The following is a 9,437-nucleotide window of genomic DNA, read 5'->3' on the forward strand; positions in this document are numbered from 1 at the left end:
ACATTTACACTGCAAATTTCAGTATAAATGCAAAAAACATAGATAAATTTAAACACAGTTTAAAAGAAAGGGTTTTTTTTTTTGTTTTGACTTGGGTAGAGGCAGGGGTTTTATTATAAACAACATGAACGTTTTTGAAATATCAATCTAAATATAGAAATATGTAATCAATATCTTAAGGTATGTATAAAAATATAAAAAAAAATAAATTCTAAGTAATAGGAATGAATGTAAGAAATTATAAAATTATCATTATACATCAATATATATTCTAAATCAAAATGTGAATAGAAATATGAAAAATATAAGAATAAAATAGATTGAAATATAATTTAAACGAAAAGGTTTTTTATTTCTGTTCTTACTGGGTTAGAGGCAGGGTTTTTTTTTGTTGTTTTTTTTTTTTTTTTCGTGAAGGATGTTTTGGGGCATTTATTGTAGAGGATGTTTTGAAGGGGGTCGCACCTGTTCTTCTTTGCCCGCCTTCCCTGCCCCAAGGCGGGCGGCAGCGCCCGGCTGAGGTGGGCGGCAGTGCAGCTGCCTTGTGGCCAGAGTGCGGTACTGCAGCCCTCCACCGAGGTCTTCTCGCGGCCGCCATCTTGGGAGTGGCTCGGCCGGGACGCTTTTGACCTTCTCAAAATGGCGGGGAAAAAAAAATTAAAAAGGCGGGAAATTCGAGGCGCGTGGTCCGCATGCTGCACTGCCCGCATGCCAGGCAGGCGCCGGCGCCGCCCTGCCGGGATTTCCCGCAGCCTTGCCAGTACTGCGCACACGGGCTGTTGCCACAGTTGCGCCGCGGGCAGGCGGGTTTTAGGCAGCATTTTTATTTTAAATAAGAGATAGTTATCATTAATATTATAGAAATAGAATTCGGCAATAGGCAAGGCTTTTATTTTAAATAATATAATTATTTTTGGAATATAAATAAAGAACTGTATAATAAATATATCTAGATATATAAAAAGATAAAATATAAATAAATATAATTAATAGGAAGAGATGTAATATAGAATCGAAATAACATCATGCATCAATATACATGAAAAATGTAAATGTGAATGTGAAAAGTATAAATAGAAAAGCTAGTTATAGAGAGTTTAAAAGAAAAGGATTTTGGAGGGTGTAATAAAAAGGTCTTTGTTCATCAAAACGAACATTGAAAGAAGATAAGAATTTAAACTGAATAGAGAATTTCAGACTGTGAGAAGAGAAAGAGGAGAAAAAAGGGGGGGGGGGCTTGATAAACAACAAGTATTCTGCTTAAGAATTGTGCAAATGCAGCTAGCATAGAAGACTGTGTAACTAACTATATACAAGCTAACTTTTAGTCCAAGGACAACCGGCAAAGAAGATAAGGAGCCTTCATCCCTATGACCACCAAGGGCAGAGAGAAAAAAAAAAAAAGGAAAAGGAAAAAGGACCCCCTAGCAACCAATTGCACCGGCGCAGAGTACATCGAGAGAAAATACGTCAACTGAAAAAAACGGGGGGACTATAAAAACAAAAAGGTCAAAGGGGGAAGCTGCGCCGTGGCAGAGTGGAGACTCCCCGGCCACCCAGTGCTGGTTTTTTTTTGCTTAATACCGCTTGCTTAATAAGTTCTTGTTAATTGATTTATCTATAATTAGCCTCCCCAGTTGAATTTGTCCATAACAAATTTGGTGCCGTGACTCGGATAAGGGCAAACGGGCAGGAATTCCTAATCAGGGAGGCGCCCCGCTACCTTTTCAGCGGCCCTGGTGCAGGCTTTTCCTTCTCGGGCCCTTACCGACGAACCTAAATTCGGTATTAAGCAAAAGGGATACCGGTAACCCCGTAATCTTTGTGCATGAAGCCCGGGCGAAGACGCAGGACAGCGTGAGTATAAAAGTGGGATCTGCTCGGTTGGGGTTGGGATCCCAGGACATAACGTACGAGACGTCCTTTTAGGACGAGGCAAGTGTGGACCTCTAAGTAGTGCGGTTTCCAGACCCCTAGAGGGGCTGGGCCACGAACAGGGGGCCGCGAGTGTGTGTGTGTGTGAAGGTGTCCTGGAAGATGGGACAGAGGAAAAGCAAGCCCTCTGACTCCATGGGGACGGGGACCCCGGTAAAGTTTCCCCAGATACCACCTGACAGTCCGTTAGGTTTAATAATAAAATCTTGGGATGAATACCCTTCAAGAAAAGGGAAGGATAGGGCAAAAATGATACATTATTGTATGGAAGTATGGGGAGGGAAACAAATCCGTGGTGATAATTTATTTTGGCCAGTGTTTGGAAGCTTCGAGGACTGGATTTACCAAGCATTAAACATTTATGTAAATTCTAAAGAACCTTTTGATATGGAAGAGAGCAAGTACGCTGCTCTCTGGATAGGGGGGGAAACAAGAGCAAAACTTTTTGCCTTAAGCACCCAGGGAGAAAAAAAGAAAAATAAAAAGCCTGCGGAGGTTCCAACTGCACCCCCTCTACCATACATACCTCCCCCTCCTCCACCTCCACCAGCACCACCAGTAGTCTACCCCAATTTAGATCAAGGGGGGGATTTTGAAAACCAGGAAGTAGAAATCCTGGAACCGGTCCCTGAGGAAAATCGTCATGTTACTCATAGCCTAACAAGGGGGAAAAGCGAGAGGGAAAGGCAAGCTCTATATCCATTAAGGGAAGTAGCTTTGGGAATGATCCCTAATCCTAATGCTGGTCAGCAGGGACAACCAGCCCAAATTCCGGGAATAGGTTATGTGGAGGTACCTCTTAATTCAGGAGATGTGAGGCAGTTCAAGAAAGAAATGGGACATCTATTGGAAGACCCCCTCGGAGTTGCAGAGCGGGTGGATCAGTTTCTGGGGCCCAATGTGTATACGTGGGGCGAAATGCAGTCAATACTGGGGATTTTATTCACATCTGAGGAGGGAGGGATGATCAGGACAGCCGGTATGAGAATTTGGGATAGAGACCATCAGGCAGGACCCCAAGCAGATACTAAATTGCCTTTACAGTGTCCTAATTGGGATAAGCAAGATCCCCTGCATAGGACACATATGGCAGACTTAAGAACAATTCTTATCCAGGGGATCAGAGAATCAGTCCCTAAGGGGCAGAATGTGAATAAAGCTTTTTGTGAGAGTCAAAAGAAAGATGAGGACCCCACGGAATGGTTAGGACGGCTCCGGAGATCTTTTCAGCTGTACTCCGGAGCAAACCCTGACACTCCGGAAGGACAGATGTTGTTAAAGACCCAGTTCGTGGCCAGAGCCTGGCCTGATATTAGGAGAAAATTGGAAAAGATTGAGGATTGGCATGGTAGAGGCCTGGATGAATTGTTGCGGGAAGCTCAGAAAGTGTATGTACGGAGAGAGGAGGAAGGACATAGGAAACAAGCAAGAGTGATGATGGCTGTGGTACGTGAAGGGCAGAGGGGAACGCTTAGTCAGTTCCAGGGAAGTAAGCCGAGGGGCCAGAAGGTAGAAGAAGGGAGAAGAGAAAAGGAGAGTGGACAAGGAAGCTGCTTTTATTGTGGTAAGAGAGGGCATTTTCGGCGGGAATGCAGAAAAAGGTTGGCAGATGAAAAGCAATTCAAGGAAGATTGAGGGGGTCAGGGGCTCTATTTGCTGGAGACCCAGAAAAAAACAGAGCCCCTGGTAAAACTAAAAATTGGTCCCCAGCAGCAAGAATATGAGTTTCTTGTGGACTCAGGAGCTGAGAGATCAACGGTTCAAACCCTTCCCTCAGGGTGTAAATTATCAAGAGAAACAATACAGGTAGTTGGGGCAAAAGGGGAAGCCTTTAAAGTGCCTGTAATCAAAGACATGATTTTTGAAACCAGCTCCAAAATAGGTATAGGGTCACTGTTGTTAGTTCCAGAGGCTGACTATAACTTACTGGGACGAGATTTGATGATTGAATTAGGAATTGGAATCGACATAAATTACAAGAAGCTAAATATTAAATTATGTCCTCTTCGGGTAGAGGACGAACAGAAAATTAACCCTGAAGTGTGGTATACCCCAGAAAAAGCAGGCCGATTGGACATAAAACCTTTTGAGATAATATTAAGAAATCCTGAAGTCCCAGTTAGAGTTAAGCAGTACCCAATTCCAAGTGAAGGAAGGAAAGGGGTCAAACCTGAAATTGAAAGATTAAAAGCACAAGGGTTATTAGAACCCTGCATGTCCCCTTTTAATACTCCTATCCTTCCTGTTAAAAAACCCAATGGGAAATACTGTTTGGTACATGACTTACGAGAAATTAACAAAAGGACTGTAGAAAGATTCCCTGTAGTAACTAACCCTCATACTTTATTAAGTCAGTTAGGCCCCGAAAATCAGTGGTATAGTGTTATAGATTTAAAGGATGCATTTTGGGCATGTCCCCTTAAAGAAAGTTGTAGGGACTATTTTGCCTTTGAATGGGAAGACCCAGACACCCACAGGAAACAACAACTCCGTTGGACGGTACTCCCACAAGGGTTTACAGAGTCCCCTAATTTATTTGGCCAGGCACTGGAGCAGCTGCTTACAGATTTTCAGTTGAGAGAAGGGGCTGTCCTGATTCAGTATGTAGATGACTTGTTAGTAGCTGGGAAAGAAGAGGAAATTGTCAGGGAAGAGAGTATAAGATTACTCAATTTTCTAAGCCTGAAAGGACTCAAAGTGTCAAAATCCAAATTACAATTTGTGGAAAAAGAGGTGAAGTATCTCGGACATAGACTGAGTCAAGGAACGAAGAAACTAGACCCAGAAAGGGTTAAGGGAATCTTAGCTATGCCAGGGCCAAGGACAAAGCGGGAGGTTAGACAGCTGTTAGGATTGTTTGGGTACTGTAGACAATGGATAGAGGGATTTAGCGGGAAAGTAAAATTCCTATATGAGAAACTAACAAAAGAAGGCTTGCTTAAGTGGACTCGGGAAGATGAGGAAAAACTACAGGACCTCAAGGCAGAATTAGTAAATGCACCGGTTCTCAGTCTTCCTGATTTAAAAAGGCCCTTTTATCTTTTTGTAAACATTAAGGATGGTACAGCATATGGAGTATTAGCTCAAGATTGGGCAGGGAATAAAAAACTGGTGGCCTATTTATCAAAACTGTTAGACCCAGTATCTAGAGGTTGGCCCACTTGTTTACAAACAATAGTTGCAGCAGCAATGTTAGTAGAGGAAACAGTAAAAATAACTTTTGGAGGGGAATTACATGTACTATCTCCCCACAATATTCGAGGAGTGTTACAGCAAAAAGCAGAGAAATGGATTACAGATGCTAGGCTCCTAAAATATGAAGGAATTCTGATTTCCTCACCAAAATTAAGCTTAGAAACCACTTCCCTCCAAAACCCTGCTCAATTTCTGTATGGAGAACCTAGCGAAAACCTGACACATGATTGCCTAAAAGTTATTGAAGAACAGACAAAAATAAGGCCTGATTTGGAGGAAGAAGAATTAGAAGACGGTGAGAGATTATTTGTGGATGGGTCGTCTCGAGTAATAGAAGGAAAAAGAAAATCAGGTTATGCTGTAATTGATGGAAAAACTTTGGAGGTAATAGAATCAGGGCCATTAAGCTCAGGGTGGTCGGCACAGGCTTGTGAGTTATATGCAGTATTACGGGCCTTAGAGCTGTTAAAAGGAAAGGCTGGAACTATTTATACAGACTCAAAATATGCTTATGGGGTAATACATACATTTGGAAAGATATGGGAAGAAAGGGGCTTGATTAACTCACAGGGAAAGGGATTAATTCATAAGGATTTAATTAGGAGAATACTGCAAGCTTTAAGGTTGCCTGAAGGTATCGCTGTAGTTCATGTAAAAGGCCACCAGAGCGGGATATGTAACCAAGTAAGGGGAAACAATGTCGCTGATCAAGAGGCAAAGAATGCGGCTCTTAGAGTGTTAAAGGAAACTGTAATTACCAAAAGGGGTAGAGAAGACTGCCCCGATTGTGGAGCTGATTTAGAGAGTGAACCTTGTCACGATTGTCGGAAAGAATTTGGGATGTGTGGAATAAATTGTGTTTGCAAGAATCCCAACAAGAAGTATTGTATACTACATGGACCAATCCAGATATTGGTGTGCACCGAAAAGGAGCAGGAAAAACTAAAAGAAATGGGGATTATAGAAAAGGGAAATAGAAAAGAATTACCAGATGGCCGTGAGGTACTCCCAAAATCAGTGGCTCGAAGAATCCTGGAAGCAATTCACACAAAAACACACTGGGGTACCCAAGCATTAATAGATCAATTTGCAATTAAATATACTTGTATGGGGATGCACACCTTAGCTAAACAAATAACACAACAATGCCTAACCTGTCAACGGGTCAACAAGAGGCAATGGAGACAAAGGGAAATGGGGGGACGGGAATTGGCACATAGACCATTTTCCCACATTCAAATAGATTTTACTGATTTGCCTAAAGTAGGAAGGTATAAACACTTATTGGTGATAATAGATCACTTGACTCACTTTGTAGAGCCATTCCCTACCTCCAGGGCAACTACACAAACAGTAGTAAAAACACTATTAGAAGAGATAATCCCCCGTTATGGACTAGTAGAAGTAATAGACTCAGACAGAGGGCCACACTTTACCTCCAAAATAATTAAAGAAGTAGTTACAGCTCTAGGAACGAAGTGGCAATATCATACTCCCTGGCATCCACAAAGCTCAGGTAAAGTGGAAAGGGTAAATGGGGAAATTAAGAAACAACTAACTAAATTGATGTATGAAACACAGTTATCCTGGGTAAAATGTCTACTTTTAGCCTTGTTAAATATACGAACTCAGCCCAGAACAGATATTGGAATTTCTCCATTTGAAATGCTGTATGGGATGCCTTATGACATGAATTCTCCGATAGACCACCCCGAAGTAAGTAATCAACAAATTAACCAATATGTCACGCAACTTATAAAGGCTTGGGAAGGGCTTAGAAGAGCTGAGTTACTAGTGCAACGACCTCCTTTAGACCTAGCAATCCATAATATAAAACCAGGTGATAAGGTGTTAATAAAAACCTGGAAAGAAACCTCACTAATCCCAAACTGGGAAGGCCCCTATGTTGTTTTACTTACTACAGAAACTGCAGTCAGAACCACCGAGAAGGGATGGACACATGTGAGCCGAATAAAGGGACCGATTACTGCTGCTGCTGCCGAAGACCCCTGGAGAATAACCAGCCAACCCGGAGATCTTAAGGTCACATTTAAACGGACTTAATGGACTCAGTAAAAATTGTACAAACCAGCTGGTATAGTGAGATATTGGATTATGGATATCCTATAACTGATGATTTTAGAGTCTATTGTACAAATAAGGATTGTGATTGTTACCCTTTTGTATGCTATATTTGTAAAATCTGCCAGGAACGGTGGTGGGTCCATAGTTATAGAGGTACCCCTCCTAGGGGTATTTGTAAAGGGTGTTACCAATTAGAAAGAGAACTGACAAAGTCAGTCCTAGAGATTAGAGAAGAGAACGGGACCCTACCAAGGGAATCCCAAGAGTGGTGGGAGGTGTTTACTAAGGGGGCTAGGCCTGAAAATTGTTGTTACCACTCTAATGAACCAATTCCCCTAATTGTTCAAATTATAAAAGGGAATTGCCGGAAGACTTTACCTGGAATTCAGTGTAATTCACCACAAGTGAAGGATAAGAATTGGGAATCATTCAAAAAGAGGCAGCAAAAACAGAGTAAGGGTCCTCCTGAAGAATATCCTTGCTGCCGAGAAGATGGTACACCTCGCGGCTCGAAGCAACCGGGTCGGCGAGCGAGGCAGAGGGATAAGAAGCAGTGGAGGAAAAAGCCCTCAAACTGGGACAATTCAAAGGTATTTCAAGAACTGCCTCAAGGATACTGATCTCCCAAGGGTAAAGGTGAGCCCAGCAATAACATGTCAAACCAAACAGTGGGAAGGGGGAAATAATGATAATCAAGTTCTGGGGCGGTTTGGACTCCACCCTTGCTGGCAAATTCTGTACATATTAGTTATAAGTTGTACCTGGCCTGTACAAGGGGACTATGCACACCAGCCATTTAATTGGACTCTGACCAAAATAGACCAAGGGAAAGTTGTTAAGCAAAATGCCACCACTGTAGCTCCTACTTTTTTAGTTACTAATGAGGACTTGGTGAACTCTGTGTGGGGATGGAGTAAACCTGACTTCCACGCTATCTATTGGTGTCCTAGTTCCAATCCTGGGAGGGGATATTGTAATTACCCTGGGGAATATCTGTGTGGATATTGGGGCTGTGAAACCATAGCAACTGCCTGGGCTGTCACCCATCCAGATAAATTTTTACAGGTCTCATGGTATCCTAAAGGATGCAAAGTTCCATGGTATGGCACTCAAGGAGAAATTCTGTATATGGGGAATTGCAGGTCCTTGAAAATACAGGTGTTCAACCCCCTGGACCCAGGATGGCTGGTAGGAAAAACTTGGGGAGTAAGGTGTTGGGAACTGGGTAAGGATCGTGGAAGGTACATTCAAATAAAAAAGGAAATCCTACCACATGATCCTCTACCCATAGGCCCTAACTCTGTAATTGCTGAGGAGGAGTTAACCGAGACAGCTATAGGGACCAGTGACACCACAATGCCCGGAAACGGGACCCTCATACTCCTGACCCCGGATCCCCAGCAAAGTACCCTTTGGAACTTATGCAGGCAGCATACCAAGTCCTCAATGTAACATGACCTAACATTACTGAACAATGCTGGCTGTGCTTTGATATTAAACCTCCTTTCTATGAGGCAGTAGGGCTCAATGACAAACCCAAGCGAGTTAATGGGAGCAATCCGCCACAATGTAACTGGAAAGACCCCCAAACCCAAGGGATAACGTTAGCAGCAGTAACTGGAAAGGGACGATGCATAAGGAGAGTCCCGTGGCAAAAGAAACATTTGTGTAAAACAGTCAGTAAAGCACAGCATAAGGGTAACCCGGCAAAATGGTTGATTCCAGCCAAAAATACTAAATGGATATGCTCCAGAGGGGAGCTTACACCCTGTATTGCTCTTGACCTATTCAACGAAGTCTCTGAGTTTTGCATACAAGTGGTAATAGTCCCTAAAATCATTTATCATCCTGAGGAATATGTGTTTAATGCTCAAATCACTTCTGAACATCACTTATCAAAAAGGGAACCCTTCACAGCCTTGACAGTGGCTACCCTAATGATTGTAGGTGGAACAGGTGTTGGCACCGGGGTGGCATCATTAGTAAAACAGAATCAAGAATTTAATTCCTTGAGGATGGCTGTAGATGAAGACTTAGCCCGCATTGAACGGTCAATCTCAGCCCTTGAAAAGTCTGTAAGATCCCTGTCAGAGGTAGTATTACAAAATTGTAGAGGATTGGACTTAATATTCTTGCAACAGGGAGGATTATGTGCTGCCCTTAGGGAGGAATGCTGTGTGTATGCAGACCACACGGGAATTGTGAGAGATACAATGACTAAA

The sequence above is a fragment of the Vidua macroura genome, chromosome 27, assembly GCF_024509145.1.
Source record: "Vidua macroura isolate BioBank_ID:100142 chromosome 27, ASM2450914v1, whole genome shotgun sequence".
Taxonomy (NCBI): Eukaryota; Metazoa; Chordata; class Aves; order Passeriformes; family Viduidae; genus Vidua; species Vidua macroura.